Source organism: Microcebus murinus, chromosome 20 (genome assembly GCF_040939455.1).
Source record: "Microcebus murinus isolate Inina chromosome 20, M.murinus_Inina_mat1.0, whole genome shotgun sequence".
Classification (NCBI taxonomy): domain Eukaryota; kingdom Metazoa; phylum Chordata; class Mammalia; order Primates; family Cheirogaleidae; genus Microcebus; species Microcebus murinus.
The window spans coordinates 1719454-1735507 of NC_134123.1; the positions used below are offsets into that span (position 1 = coordinate 1719454).

Below are 16054 nucleotides of genomic sequence, written 5' to 3' on the forward strand. Positions count from 1 at the left end.
CTTCCTTGAGGTCATTTCACTAATGAATGCACCGAAAAGAGTTTCCTAATCCATCTGTGAGGGTGGCAACTGAAAGAGAATTTTAAAGCTGACAGAATAGGCGAGGAAAGGCATAGGAGATTTCCACACCCAGTAAGGAAGACTTTCCCGAAATGGAAGAAAGAAACGAGCAAACAGAGACACCGGTAGCCCGCCCGGATCAGAGTCTGCTCCTTAGAGAAAGCACCCTGACCAGGTTCACCCGTGGGTGGGTGGCGAGCCAGTGGCATTCAGAAGCGCGAGGCCCGCAGTCTGTGCAGAAGACACCTGCACTCGGGTGTGTGTGGCGGCAGGATTCCCGAGCAGCTCCAAATGGTAATCCAAAGAGAAGCCAGGGAGTTCCCAAGGCCCCAGGTGTCCTCAGCCCACGACTGGCTGCTGTGGGAATGCGAAGCCCGGCTCCTTGTCTCAGAGCGGGACAACCAGGAGGTGTGACGTACACCCCGGGGTTCCCAGGAGGATCAGGCTGAAGCTGGTACTTGGCCTGAAAATGTCCCCTCGCATGGGCACCCCCTTCCGCTTCCGGCTCCTCTACTCCCGGTGCCCCTCCATCCAGGGGCCAGACTTTAAGAAGTCACCCGCAGGAGAATCCTGGTCCCAAAGGAGCCTTCTGGGGGACCCGTGCTGAGAGAGGTTGTGGGCATGGCCCGCTGGGGCTCTGCCCGGCCCAGGGCTGGGAGATGCCACCTCCCAGCTCCGGGTCCCTGCAGGAAGCGTTGGCAAGCACAGGGCCAGTCCCCCAAAGGCCCAGGTGCAGGGAGCCCAGGCCAAGCAGCCTGTGGAAGAAGCCACATGCCGTGCCACCCCGGGAACACGACTGCAGGTCGCGGCCCCTCCCGCCTCCTCCCCGACATGGCGCAGGGCTCAGAGACACCTGAGACGCTGCTACCAAAGTCCAAAGGGCATCGGGTGCTCCTCCAAAGCCCCCGAGCAGACCGCGTTGTCCAGCCAGCCCCTGGGCCTCCCTGGGGTGCCCAGCACAAAAGTGCAGACGACCACCGGACTCGCAATATCAGTTTGAGGATGTTTCTGCCACTCTAAGGACCCGCAGGCCAGCTGGGCCTTCAGGCAGGACAGAGAGCCCCGGAATCCGACGAGGAGAGCTGCGTGGACGTCCCCATCAGGAGGCGGTCCCCACCTCCGAGGCTCTCCCCTTGCGGGGAGCGGCAGCCCCAGGGCCTCAGGGAAGACACCAGGCTGGGCCCCCGCGGCACAGCGGGGCACGTCCCCGTCCCCGGCAGGGGACTTAGCGATGCCTGCGCGCCAGACTGCTGCGGCCGCCCTGCTGCCGGGTTCCTGGAGGGCTTCCTGGAAGCAGGGTCCACACCAAGCCCCTGGAAGGCCCAGGCGACGGAGGAGCCGGTCAGGCAGGGGCCGAGGACGGTGACGGGCGGGGAGGAGCGTGTCAGGCAGGGGCCGAGGACGGTGACAGGCCGGGCGGGAAGGAGCCGGTCAGGCAGGGGCCCAGGACAGTGACGGGCCTGGCCGGGGAGGAGCGAGTCAGGCAGTGGCCCAGGTGGTGGGCCGGGCGGGGAGGAGCCTGTCAGGCAGGGGCAGAGGACGGTGACGGTGACGGTGACGGTGACGGGCCGGGGCGGGAAGGGGCCGGTCAGGCAGGGGCAGGGGCCGAGGACAGTGACGGGCCTGGCGGGGGAGGAGCGCGTCAGGCAGGGGCAGAGGAGACGGGCTGGGTAAGGGGTAGGGTGACAGTTAGGGCACAATTCACAATCGCAAAGATGTGGAAGCGACCCGAGTGCCCATCCATCCAGGAGTGCATTAATAACATGCGGCGCGTGGACACCACGGAGTGCCATTCGGCTATGAGGAGCAGCGGTGAGAGGGCGCCTCTCGTGTTCTCCTGGCCAGAGCTGGAACCCGTTCCAGTAGGCCAGGTATCCCAAGAACGGACACACGAGCACCACGTGCGCGCGCTCACCGGCAAATTGGTACGAACGGATGGACACCTAAGTGGACAGCGAGGAATCACCTTCATCGGGTGGGTGTCGGGCGGGCGTGGGGAGGGGGTGGGCATACACATCCATTAGGGAGGGGGTGGGTGCGCACCGACTGGGGGATGGGCGCACTTGAAGCTCTGACCCGAGGGGGGAGGCGGGGAAAGAGCAATGCACCCGACCTGAACATTGGTACCCCCACAATACGCTGGGAGAAAATGAGAAATAAATAAGGAGACAGGGGGGAGGGGGGCACGGGCAACACATGTCACCTCAATACTTGTACTCCCATCATCTGCTTGAAAAGAGAGAGAAAAGAAAATGCAATCATAGAGATAAGAGACACTTTCTAAGAAAATGAATCCGAAAAGAAAAGTAAAAGGAGGCCTGTCGAGCAGGTCTGGGTGTGACTCCGGATCCCCCAACCTCCAGTGCCACCACCAGAGATTCCTGCGTGTAGCCCATAGAACCCCAAAAGCAACGGGACGAGTTCTGGTCACATACTCGCTCAAAGTGACATCCTGGAATCCTTCCGGAACCCCCTCCCCTCTCAGACTCTCGAGGTTTCCTCCAGCGTGGCGGTTCCCACAGACCAGACCTTTGGTCTGAGACCTGACAGTCCAGATGGCACGCATGCTGCCCCGTGGCGGCGGTGTCCCGGCTTGGGACAAGAGGAGGCCCCACGGTGCGGGCTGGGGCGGCAGGCACCGCGGCGGGCGCTGAGGGTGGGGGTGATCCGCCGGACGGCCGCCCCGCCGCCGCGCTCCCAGCAAGGGGACAGAGCAACAGGCAAAAAAAAAAAAAAAAAAAAAAGCCTAGGGCACCCGGGATTCCCAGGCGGTCTCCCATCCAAGTACTAACCAGGCCCGACGCTGCTTAGCTTCTGAGAGCAGACGAGATGGGGCGCGTTCGGGGTGGTGTGGCCGTAGACCGCGGAGGGCGCCCCTGCCCCGCTCAAGAGGCCAGCCTCACCGCGCTTCCCCGCGATAGCGCTGACCCGCGCCGGGCCTGTGGAGTTCGCCGGCCCGGTCGGGCGGACTCCGGAGGACTGAGGTGAGGGACGGGGCGGGGCGGGGTGGGGTGGGGGGCTGTCTACACACACACACACACACACACACACACACACACACACACACAGACACGATGCGCCTCCACGGCTGGACCCGCCAAGGTGGAGACCTTCCAGCCCCCCTCCTCTCCTCACCTCGCCTCCTTCACCTACCCGCCCCCACCCCCAGCGCGCGGCCGCTGACTGCGCACGCGCGCTCACCCTTTGACCCCAGCCAGGGGCCGCCCTCCCGCACAACCCCTGTCAGCTGCGCCCCCGCCCTGTGGGTGGGCTGCCGCCTATTCCCCAGGGCCAGGGCTGGGGCACAGCGCATGGGGGAGGGGAGCGAGTGTAGGGGCGTCTCTCGGGATGTGTCCCATGGGTGGGGTGGGGCGGGGCGGGGTGGTTTGGGGGGCGCTGAAGAAATCAGTCCCCTCCATCTCCTACCTCTGGAAAACCGCCAAGCCCTTGGAGAACTGCCGGCACCGCTCCCGTGGGGGCCGGGACCCTGCTCTGTGTCCTCCTGTGGTCCAGTCCAAGGGGCCTGGGCCTGGCCCGGGGCTGGATTGGACCCCAACCACCCTCGGGTGTGGACTTGCTAAAAGCCGGCGATTAGATATTGGATTCGAGCTTCCTTGAGGTCATTTCACTAATGAATGCACCGAAAAGAGTTTCCTAATCCATCTGTGAGGGTGGCAACTGAAAGAGAATTTTAAAGCTGACAGAATAGGCGAGGAAAGGCATAGGAGATTTCCACACCCAGTAAGGAAGACTTTCCCGAAATGGAAGAAAGAAACGAGCAAACAGAGACACCGGTAGCCCGCCCGGATCAGAGTCTGCTCCTTAGAGAAAGCACCCTGACCAGGTTCACCCGTGGGTGGGTGGCGAGCCAGTGGCATTCAGAAGCGCGAGGCCCGCAGTCTGTGCAGAAGACACCTGCACTCGGGTGTGTGTGGCGGCAGGATTCCCGAGCAGCTCCAAATGGTAATCCAAAGAGAAGCCAGGGAGTTCCCAAGGCCCCAGGTGTCCTCAGCCCACGACTGGCTGCTGTGGGAATGCGAAGCCCGGCTCCTTGTCTCAGAGCGGGACAACCAGGAGGTGTGACGTACACCCCGGGGTTCCCAGGAGGATCAGGCTGAAGCTGGTACTTGGCCTGAAAATGTCCCCTCGCATGGGCACCCCCTTCCGCTTCCGGCTCCTCTACTCCCGGTGCCCCTCCATCCAGGGGCCAGACTTTAAGAAGTCACCCGCAGGAGAATCCTGGTCCCAAAGGAGCCTTCTGGGGGACCCGTGCTGAGAGAGGTTGTGGGCATGGCCCGCTGGGGCTCTGCCCGGCCCAGGGCTGGGAGATGCCACCTCCCAGCTCCGGGTCCCTGCAGGAAGCGTTGGCAAGCACAGGGCCAGTCCCCCAAAGGCCCAGGTGCAGGGAGCCCAGGCCAAGCAGCCTGTGGAAGAAGCCACATGCCGTGCCACCCCGGGAACACGACTGCAGGTCGCGGCCCCTCCCGCCTCCTCCCCGACATGGCGCAGGGCTCAGAGACACCTGAGACGCTGCTACCAAAGTCCAAAGGGCATCGGGTGCTCCTCCAAAGCCCCCGAGCAGACCGCGTTGTCCAGCCAGCCCCTGGGCCTCCCTGGGGTGCCCAGCACAAAAGTGCAGACGACCACCGGACTCGCAATATCAGTTTGAGGATGTTTCTGCCACTCTAAGGACCCGCAGGCCAGCTGGGCCTTCAGGCAGGACAGAGAGCCCCGGAATCCGACGAGGAGAGCTGCGTGGACGTCCCCATCAGGAGGCGGTCCCCACCTCCGAGGCTCTCCCCTTGCGGGGAGCGGCAGCCCCAGGGCCTCAGGGAAGACACCAGGCTGGGCCCCCGCGGCACAGCGGGGCACGTCCCCGTCCCCGGCAGGGGACTTAGCGATGCCTGCGCGCCAGACTGCTGCGGCCGCCCTGCTGCCGGGTTCCTGGAGGGCTTCCTGGAAGCAGGGTCCACACCAAGCCCCTGGAAGGCCCAGGCGACGGAGGAGCCGGTCAGGCAGGGGCCGAGGACGGTGACGGGCGGGGAGGAGCGTGTCAGGCAGGGGCCGAGGACGGTGACAGGCCGGGCGGGAAGGAGCCGGTCAGGCAGGGGCCCAGGACAGTGACGGGCCTGGCCGGGGAGGAGCGAGTCAGGCAGTGGCCCAGGTGGTGGGCCGGGCGGGGAGGAGCCTGTCAGGCAGGGGCAGAGGACGGTGACGGTGACGGTGACGGTGACGGGCCGGGGCGGGAAGGGGCCGGTCAGGCAGGGGCAGGGGCCGAGGACAGTGACGGGCCTGGCGGGGGAGGAGCGCGTCAGGCAGGGGCAGAGGAGACGGGCTGGGTAAGGGGTAGGGTGACAGTTAGGGCACAATTCACAATCGCAAAGATGTGGAAGCGACCCGAGTGCCCATCCATCCAGGAGTGCATTAATAACATGCGGCGCGTGGACACCACGGAGTGCCATTCGGCTATGAGGAGCAGCGGTGAGAGGGCGCCTCTCGTGTTCTCCTGGCCAGAGCTGGAACCCGTTCCAGTAGGCCAGGTATCCCAAGAACGGACACACGAGCACCACGTGCGCGCGCTCACCGGCAAATTGGTACGAACGGATGGACACCTAAGTGGACAGCGAGGAATCACCTTCATCGGGTGGGTGTCGGGCGGGCGTGGGGAGGGGGTGGGCATACACATCCATTAGGGAGGGGGTGGGTGCGCACCGACTGGGGGATGGGCGCACTTGAAGCTCTGACCCGAGGGGGGAGGCGGGGAAAGAGCAATGCACCCGACCTGAACATTGGTACCCCCACAATACGCTGGGAGAAAATGAGAAATAAATAAGGAGACAGGGGGGAGGGGGGCACGGGCAACACATGTCACCTCAATACTTGTACTCCCATCATCTGCTTGAAAAGAGAGAGAAAAGAAAATGCAATCATAGAGATAAGAGACACTTTCTAAGAAAATGAATCCGAAAAGAAAAGTAAAAGGAGGCCTGTCGAGCAGGTCTGGGTGTGACTCCGGATCCCCCAACCTCCAGTGCCACCACCAGAGATTCCTGCGTGTAGCCCATAGAACCCCAAAAGCAACGGGACGAGTTCTGGTCACATACTCGCTCAAAGTGACATCCTGGAATCCTTCCGGAACCCCCTCCCCTCTCAGACTCTCGAGGTTTCCTCCAGCGTGGCGGTTCCCACAGACCAGACCTTTGGTCTGAGACCTGACAGTCCAGATGGCACGCATGCTGCCCCGTGGCGGCGGTGTCCCGGCTTGGGACAAGAGGAGGCCCCACGGTGCGGGCTGGGGCGGCAGGCACCGCGGCGGGCGCTGAGGGTGGGGGTGATCCGCCGGACGGCCGCCCCGCCGCCGCGCTCCCAGCAAGGGGACAGAGCAACAGGCAAAAAAAAAAAAAAAAAAAAAAGCCTAGGGCACCCGGGATTCCCAGGCGGTCTCCCATCCAAGTACTAACCAGGCCCGACGCTGCTTAGCTTCTGAGAGCAGACGAGATGGGGCGCGTTCGGGGTGGTGTGGCCGTAGACCGCGGAGGGCGCCCCTGCCCCGCTCAAGAGGCCAGCCTCACCGCGCTTCCCCGCGATAGCGCTGACCCGCGCCGGGCCTGTGGAGTTCGCCGGCCCGGTCGGGCGGACTCCGGAGGACTGAGGTGAGGGACGGGGCGGGGCGGGGTGGGGTGGGGGGCTGTCTACACACACACACACACACACACACACACACACACACACACACAGACACGATGCGCCTCCACGGCTGGACCCGCCAAGGTGGAGACCTTCCAGCACCCCTCCTCTCCTCACCTCGCCTCCTTCACCTACCCGCCCCCACCCCCAGCGCGCGGCCGCTGACTGCGCACGCGCGCTCACCCTTTGACCCCAGCCAGGGGCCGCCCTCCCGCACAACCCCTGTCAGCTGCGCCCCCGCCCTGTGGGTGGGCTGCCGCCTATTCCCCAGGGCCAGGGCTGGGGCACAGCGCATGGGGGAGGGGAGCGAGTGTAGGGGCGTCTCTCGGGATGTGTCCCATGGCTGGGGTGGGGCGGGGCGGGGTGGTTTGGGGGGCGCTGAAGAAATCAGTCCCCTCCATCTCCTACCTCTGGAAAACCCCCAAGCCCTTGGAGAACTGCTGGCACCGCTCCCGTGGGGGCCGGGACCCTGCTCTGTGTCCTCCTGTGGCCCAGTCCAAGGGGCCTGGGCCTGGCCCGGGGCTGGATTGGACCCCAACCACCCTCGGGTGTGGACTTGCTAAAAGCCGGCGATTAGATATTGGATTCGAGCTTCCTTGAGGTCATTTCACTAATGAATGCACCGAAAAGAGTTTCCTAATCCATCTGTGAGGGTGGCAACTGAAAGAGAATTTTAAAGCTGACAGAATAGGCGAGGAAAGGCATAGGAGATTTCCACACCCAGTAAGGAAGACTTTCCCGAAATGGAAGAAAGAAACGAGCAAACAGAGACACCGGTAGCCCGCCCGGATCAGAGTCTGCTCCTTAGAGAAAGCACCCTGACCAGGTTCACCCGTGGGTGGGTGGCGAGCCAGTGGCATTCAGAAGCGCGAGGCCCGCAGTCTGTGCAGAAGACACCTGCACTCGGGTGTGTGTGGCGGCAGGATTCCCGAGCAGCTCCAAATGGTAATCCAAAGAGAAGCCAGGGAGTTCCCAAGGCCCCAGGTGTCCTCAGCCCACGACTGGCTGCTGTGGGAATGCGAAGCCCGGCTCCTTGTCTCAGAGCGGGACAACCAGGAGGTGTGACGTACACCCCGGGGTTCCCAGGAGGATCAGGCTGAAGCTGGTACTTGGCCTGAAAATGTCCCCTCGCATGGGCACCCCCTTCCGCTTCCGGCTCCTCTACTCCCGGTGCCCCTCCATCCAGGGGCCAGACTTTAAGAAGTCACCCGCAGGAGAATCCTGGTCCCAAAGGAGCCTTCTGGGGGACCCGTGCTGAGAGAGGTTGTGGGCATGGCCCGCTGGGGCTCTGCCCGGCCCAGGGCTGGGAGATGCCACCTCCCAGCTCCGGGTCCCTGCAGGAAGCGTTGGCAAGCACAGGGCCAGTCCCCCAAAGGCCCAGGTGCAGGGAGCCCAGGCCAAGCAGCCTGTGGAAGAAGCCACATGCCGTGCCACCCCGGGAACACGACTGCAGGTCGCGGCCCCTCCCGCCTCCTCCCCGACATGGCGCAGGGCTCAGAGACACCTGAGACGCTGCTACCAAAGTCCAAAGGGCATCGGGTGCTCCTCCAAAGCCCCCGAGCAGACCGCGTTGTCCAGCCAGCCCCTGGGCCTCCCTGGGGTGCCCAGCACAAAAGTGCAGACGACCACCGGACTCGCAATATCAGTTTGAGGATGTTTCTGCCACTCTAAGGACCCGCAGGCCAGCTGGGCCTTCAGGCAGGACAGAGAGCCCCGGAATCCGACGAGGAGAGCTGCGTGGACGTCCCCATCAGGAGGCGGTCCCCACCTCCGAGGCTCTCCCCTTGCGGGGAGCGGCAGCCCCAGGGCCTCAGGGAAGACACCAGGCTGGGCCCCCGCGGCACAGCGGGGCACGTCCCCGTCCCCGGCAGGGGACTTAGCGATGCCTGCGCGCCAGACTGCTGCGGCCGCCCTGCTGCCGGGTTCCTGGAGGGCTTCCTGGAAGCAGGGTCCACACCAAGCCCCTGGAAGGCCCAGGCGACGGAGGAGCCGGTCAGGCAGGGGCCGAGGACGGTGACGGGCGGGGAGGAGCGTGTCAGGCAGGGGCCGAGGACGGTGACAGGCCGGGCGGGAAGGAGCCGGTCAGGCAGGGGCCCAGGACAGTGACGGGCCTGGCCGGGGAGGAGCGAGTCAGGCAGTGGCCCAGGTGGTGGGCCGGGCGGGGAGGAGCCTGTCAGGCAGGGGCAGAGGACGGTGACGGTGACGGTGACGGGCCGGGGCGGGATGGGGCCGGTCAGGCAGGGGCAGGGGCCGAGGACAGTGACGGGCCTGGCGGGGGAGGAGCGCGTCAGGCAGGGGCAGAGGAGACGGGCTGGGTAAGGGGTGGGGTGACAGTTAGGGCACAATTCACAATCGCAAAGATGTGGAAGCGACCCGAGTGCCCATCCATCCAGGAGTGCATTAATAACATGCGGCGCGTGGACACCACGGAGTGCCATTCGGCTATGAGGAGCAGCGGTGAGAGGGCGCCTCTCGTGTTCTCCTGGCCAGAGCTGGAACCCGTTCCAGTAGGCCAGGTATCCCAAGAACGGACACACGAGCACCACGTGCGCGCGCTCACCGGCAAATTGGTACGAACGGATGGACACCTAAGTGGACAGCGAGGAATCACCTTCATCGGGTGGGTGTCGGGCGGGCGTGGGGAGGGGGTGGGCATACACATCCATTAGGGAGGGGGTGGGTGCGCACCGACTGGGGGATGGGCGCACTTGAAGCTCTGACCCGAGGGGGGAGGCGGGGAAAGAGCAATGCACCCGACCTGAACATTGGTACCCCCACAATACGCTGGGAGAAAATGAGAAATAAATAAGGAGACAGGGGGGAGGGGGGCACGGGCAACACATGTCACCTCAATACTTGTACTCCCATCATCTGCTTGAAAAGAGAGAGAAAAGAAAATGCAATCATAGAGATAAGAGACACTTTCTAAGAAAATGAATCCGAAAAGAAAAGTAAAAGGAGGCCTGTCGAGCAGGTCTGGGTGTGACTCCGGATCCCCCAACCTCCAGTGCCACCACCAGAGATTCCTGCGTGTAGCCCATAGAACCCCAAAAGCAACGGGACGAGTTCTGGTCACATACTCGCTCAAAGTGACATCCTGGAATCCTTCCGGAACCCCCTCCCCTCTCAGACTCTCGAGGTTTCCTCCAGCGTGGCGGTTCCCACAGACCAGACCTTTGGTCTGAGACCTGACAGTCCAGATGGCACGCATGCTGCCCCGTGGCGGCGGTGTCCCGGCTTGGGACAAGAGGAGGCCCCACGGTGCGGGCTGGGGCGGCAGGCACCGCGGCGGGCGCTGAGGGTGGGGGTGATCCGCCGGACGGCCGCCCCGCCGCCGCGCTCCCAGCAAGGGGACAGAGCAACAGGCAAAAAAAAAAAAAAAAAAAAAGCCTAGGGCACCCGGGATTCCCAGGCGGTCTCCCATCCAAGTACTAACCAGGCCCGACGCTGCTTAGCTTCTGAGAGCAGACGAGATGGGGCGCGTTCGGGGTGGTGTGGCCGTAGACCGCGGAGGGCGCCCCTGCCCCGCTCAAGAGGCCAGCCTCACCGCGCTTCCCCGCGATAGCGCTGACCCGCGCCGGGCCTGTGGAGTTCGCCGGCCCGGTCGGGCGGACTCCGGAGGACTGAGGTGAGGGACGGGGCGGGGCGGGGTGGGGTGGGGGGCTGTCTACACACACACACACACACACACACACACACACACACACACACAGACACGATGCGCCTCCACGGCTGGACCCGCCAAGGTGGAGACCTTCCAGCCCCCCTCCTCTCCTCACCTCGCCTCCTTCACCTACCCGCCCCCACCCCCAGCGCGCGGCCGCTGACTGCGCACGCGCGCTCACCCTTTGACCCCAGCCAGGGGCCGCCCTCCCGCACAACCCCTGTCAGCTGCGCCCCCGCCCTGTGGGTGGGCTGCCGCCTATTCCCCAGGGCCAGGGCTGGGGCACAGCGCATGGGGGAGGGGAGCGAGTGTAGGGGCGTCTCTCGGGATGTGTCCCATGGGTGGGGTGGGGCGGGGCGGGGTGGTTTGGGGGGCGCTGAAGAAATCAGTCCCCTCCATCTCCTACCTCTGGAAAACCGCCAAGCCCTTGGAGAACTGCCGGCACCGCTCCCGTGGGGGCCGGGACCCTGCTCTGTGTCCTCCTGTGGTCCAGTCCAAGGGGCCTGGGCCTGGCCCGGGGCTGGATTGGACCCCAACCACCCTCGGGTGTGGACTTGCTAAAAGCCGGCGATTAGATATTGGATTCGAGCTTCCTTGAGGTCATTTCACTAATGAATGCACCGAAAAGAGTTTCCTAATCCATCTGTGAGGGTGGCAACTGAAAGAGAATTTTAAAGCTGACAGAATAGGCGAGGAAAGGCATAGGAGATTTCCACACCCAGTAAGGAAGACTTTCCCGAAATGGAAGAAAGAAACGAGCAAACAGAGACACCGGTAGCCCGCCCGGATCAGAGTCTGCTCCTTAGAGAAAGCACCCTGACCAGGTTCACCCGTGGGTGGGTGGCGAGCCAGTGGCATTCAGAAGCGCGAGGCCCGCAGTCTGTGCAGAAGACACCTGCACTCGGGTGTGTGTGGCGGCAGGATTCCCGAGCAGCTCCAAATGGTAATCCAAAGAGAAGCCAGGGAGTTCCCAAGGCCCCAGGTGTCCTCAGCCCACGACTGGCTGCTGTGGGAATGCGAAGCCCGGCTCCTTGTCTCAGAGCGGGACAACCAGGAGGTGTGACGTACACCCCGGGGTTCCCAGGAGGATCAGGCTGAAGCTGGTACTTGGCCTGAAAATGTCCCCTCGCATGGGCACCCCCTTCCGCTTCCGGCTCCTCTACTCCCGGTGCCCCTCCATCCAGGGGCCAGACTTTAAGAAGTCACCCGCAGGAGAATCCTGGTCCCAAAGGAGCCTTCTGGGGGACCCGTGCTGAGAGAGGTTGTGGGCATGGCCCGCTGGGGCTCTGCCCGGCCCAGGGCTGGGAGATGCCACCTCCCAGCTCCGGGTCCCTGCAGGAAGCGTTGGCAAGCACAGGGCCAGTCCCCCAAAGGCCCAGGTGCAGGGAGCCCAGGCCAAGCAGCCTGTGGAAGAAGCCACATGCCGTGCCACCCCGGGAACACGACTGCAGGTCGCGGCCCCTCCCGCCTCCTCCCCGACATGGCGCAGGGCTCAGAGACACCTGAGACGCTGCTACCAAAGTCCAAAGGGCATCGGGTGCTCCTCCAAAGCCCCCGAGCAGACCGCGTTGTCCAGCCAGCCCCTGGGCCTCCCTGGGGTGCCCAGCACAAAAGTGCAGACGACCACCGGACTCGCAATATCAGTTTGAGGATGTTTCTGCCACTCTAAGGACCCGCAGGCCAGCTGGGCCTTCAGGCAGGACAGAGAGCCCCGGAATCCGACGAGGAGAGCTGCGTGGACGTCCCCATCAGGAGGCGGTCCCCACCTCCGAGGCTCTCCCCTTGCGGGGAGCGGCAGCCCCAGGGCCTCAGGGAAGACACCAGGCTGGGCCCCCGCGGCACAGCGGGGCACGTCCCCGTCCCCGGCAGGGGACTTAGCGATGCCTGCGCGCCAGACTGCTGCGGCCGCCCTGCTGCCGGGTTCCTGGAGGGCTTCCTGGAAGCAGGGTCCACACCAAGCCCCTGGAAGGCCCAGGCGACGGAGGAGCCGGTCAGGCAGGGGCCGAGGACGGTGACGGGCGGGGAGGAGCGTGTCAGGCAGGGGCCGAGGACGGTGACAGGCCGGGCGGGAAGGAGCCGGTCAGGCAGGGGCCCAGGACAGTGACGGGCCTGGCCGGGGAGGAGCGAGTCAGGCAGTGGCCCAGGTGGTGGGCCGGGCGGGGAGGAGCCTGTCAGGCAGGGGCAGAGGACGGTGACGGTGACGGTGACGGTGACGGGCCGGGGCGGGAAGGGGCCGGTCAGGCAGGGGCAGGGGCCGAGGACAGTGACGGGCCTGGCGGGGGAGGAGCGCGTCAGGCAGGGGCAGAGGAGACGGGCTGGGTAAGGGGTAGGGTGACAGTTAGGGCACAATTCACAATCGCAAAGATGTGGAAGCGACCCGAGTGCCCATCCATCCAGGAGTGCATTAATAACATGCGGCGCGTGGACACCACGGAGTGCCATTCGGCTATGAGGAGCAGCGGTGAGAGGGCGCCTCTCGTGTTCTCCTGGCCAGAGCTGGAACCCGTTCCAGTAGGCCAGGTATCCCAAGAACGGACACACGAGCACCACGTGCGCGCGCTCACCGGCAAATTGGTACGAACGGATGGACACCTAAGTGGACAGCGAGGAATCACCTTCATCGGGTGGGTGTCGGGCGGGCGTGGGGAGGGGGTGGGCATACACATCCATTAGGGAGGGGGTGGGTGCGCACCGACTGGGGGATGGGCGCACTTGAAGCTCTGACCCGAGGGGGGAGGCGGGGAAAGAGCAATGCACCCGACCTGAACATTGGTACCCCCACAATACGCTGGGAGAAAATGAGAAATAAATAAGGAGACAGGGGGGAGGGGGGCACGGGCAACACATGTCACCTCAATACTTGTACTCCCATCATCTGCTTGAAAAGAGAGAGAAAAGAAAATGCAATCATAGAGATAAGAGACACTTTCTAAGAAAATGAATCCGAAAAGAAAAGTAAAAGGAGGCCTGTCGAGCAGGTCTGGGTGTGACTCCGGATCCCCCAACCTCCAGTGCCACCACCAGAGATTCCTGCGTGTAGCCCATAGAACCCCAAAAGCAACGGGACGAGTTCTGGTCACATACTCGCTCAAAGTGACATCCTGGAATCCTTCCGGAACCCCCTCCCCTCTCAGACTCTCGAGGTTTCCTCCAGCGTGGCGGTTCCCACAGACCAGACCTTTGGTCTGAGACCTGACAGTCCAGATGGCACGCATGCTGCCCCGTGGCGGCGGTGTCCCGGCTTGGGACAAGAGGAGGCCCCACGGTGCGGGCTGGGGCGGCAGGCACCGCGGCGGGCGCTGAGGGTGGGGGTGATCCGCCGGACGGCCGCCCCGCCGCCGCGCTCCCAGCAAGGGGACAGAGCAACAGGCAAAAAAAAAAAAAAAAAAAAAAGCCTAGGGCACCCGGGATTCCCAGGCGGTCTCCCATCCAAGTACTAACCAGGCCCGACGCTGCTTAGCTTCTGAGAGCAGACGAGATGGGGCGCGTTCGGGGTGGTGTGGCCGTAGACCGCGGAGGGCGCCCCTGCCCCGCTCAAGAGGCCAGCCTCACCGCGCTTCCCCGCGATAGCGCTGACCCGCGCCGGGCCTGTGGAGTTCGCCGGCCCGGTCGGGCGGACTCCGGAGGACTGAGGTGAGGGACGGGGCGGGGCGGGGTGGGGTGGGGGGCTGTCTACACACACACACACACACACACACACACACACACACACACACAGACACGATGCGCCTCCACGGCTGGACCCGCCAAGGTGGAGACCTTCCAGCACCCCTCCTCTCCTCACCTCGCCTCCTTCACCTACCCGCCCCCACCCCCAGCGCGCGGCCGCTGACTGCGCACGCGCGCTCACCCTTTGACCCCAGCCAGGGGCCGCCCTCCCGCACAACCCCTGTCAGCTGCGCCCCCGCCCTGTGGGTGGGCTGCCGCCTATTCCCCAGGGCCAGGGCTGGGGCACAGCGCATGGGGGAGGGGAGCGAGTGTAGGGGCGTCTCTCGGGATGTGTCCCATGGGTGGGGTGGGGCGGGGCGGGGTGGTTTGGGGGGCGCTGAAGAAATCAGTCCCCTCCATCTCCTACCTCTGGAAAACCCCCAAGCCCTTGGAGAACTGCTGGCACCGCTCCCGTGGGGGCCGGGACCCTGCTCTGTGTCCTCCTGTGGCCCAGTCCAAGGGGCCTGGGCCTGGCCCGGGGCTGGATTGGACCCCAACCACCCTCGGGTGTGGACTTGCTAAAAGCCGGCGATTAGATATTGGATTCGAGCTTCCTTGAGGTCATTTCACTAATGAATGCACCGAAAAGAGTTTCCTAATCCATCTGTGAGGGTGGCAACTGAAAGAGAATTTTAAAGCTGACAGAATAGGCGAGGAAAGGCATAGGAGATTTCCACACCCAGTAAGGAAGACTTTCCCGAAATGGAAGAAAGAAACGAGCAAACAGAGACACCGGTAGCCCGCCCGGATCAGAGTCTGCTCCTTAGAGAAAGCACCCTGACCAGGTTCACCCGTGGGTGGGTGGCGAGCCAGTGGCATTCAGAAGCGCGAGGCCCGCAGTCTGTGCAGAAGACACCTGCACTCGGGTGTGTGTGGCGGCAGGATTCCCGAGCAGCTCCAAATGGTAATCCAAAGAGAAGCCAGGGAGTTCCCAAGGCCCCAGGTGTCCTCAGCCCACGACTGGCTGCTGTGGGAATGCGAAGCCCGGCTCCTTGTCTCAGAGCGGGACAACCAGGAGGTGTGACGTACACCCCGGGGTTCCCAGGAGGATCAGGCTGAAGCTGGTACTTGGCCTGAAAATGTCCCCTCGCATGGGCACCCCCTTCCGCTTCCGGCTCCTCTACTCCCGGTGCCCCTCCATCCAGGGGCCAGACTTTAAGAAGTCACCCGCAGGAGAATCCTGGTCCCAAAGGAGCCTTCTGGGGGACCCGTGCTGAGAGAGGTTGTGGGCATGGCCCGCTGGGGCTCTGCCCGGCCCAGGGCTGGGAGATGCCACCTCCCAGCTCCGGGTCCCTGCAGGAAGCGTTGGCAAGCACAGGGCCAGTCCCCCAAAGGCCCAGGTGCAGGGAGCCCAGGCCAAGCAGCCTGTGGAAGAAGCCACATGCCGTGCCACCCCGGGAACACGACTGCAGGTCGCGGCCCCTCCCGCCTCCTCCCCGACATGGCGCAGGGCTCAGAGACACCTGAGACGCTGCTACCAAAGTCCAAAGGGCATCGGGTGCTCCTCCAAAGCCCCCGAGCAGACCGCGTTGTCCAGCCAGCCCCTGGGCCTCCCTGGGGTGCCCAGCACAAAAGTGCAGACGACCACCGGACTCGCAATATCAGTTTGAGGATGTTTCTGCCACTCTAAGGACCCGCAGGCCAGCTGGGCCTTCAGGCAGGACAGAGAGCCCCGGAATCCGACGAGGAGAGCTGCGTGGACGTCCCCATCAGGAGGCGGTCCCCACCTCCGAGGCTCTCCCCTTGCGGGGAGCGGCAGCCCCAGGGCCTCAGGGAAGACACCAGGCTGGGCCCCCGCGGCACAGCGGGGCACGTCCCCGTCCCCGGCAGGGGACTTAGCGATGCCTGCGCGCCAGACTGCTGCGGCCGCCCTGCTGCCGGGTTCCTGGAGGGCTTCCTGGAAGCAGGGTCCACACCAAGCCCCTGGAAGGCCCA

General features: G+C 64.3%; 4 pseudogenes; all 4 read right to left on the reverse strand.

Annotated features, from left to right (window-relative positions):
• Positions 1 to 2803: 2803 nt before the first annotated feature.
• On the reverse strand, positions 2804 to 2922 carry LOC142862940 (uncharacterized; annotated as a pseudogene).
• A 3550-nt stretch (positions 2923 to 6472) lies between these two features.
• Positions 6473 to 6591, reverse strand: LOC142862941 (uncharacterized; annotated as a pseudogene).
• A 3543-nt stretch (positions 6592 to 10134) lies between these two features.
• On the reverse strand, positions 10135 to 10253 carry LOC142862942 (uncharacterized; annotated as a pseudogene).
• A 3550-nt stretch (positions 10254 to 13803) lies between these two features.
• LOC142862943 (uncharacterized) lies at positions 13804 to 13922 on the reverse strand (annotated as a pseudogene).
• Between the last annotated feature and the right edge of the window lie 2132 nt (positions 13923 to 16054).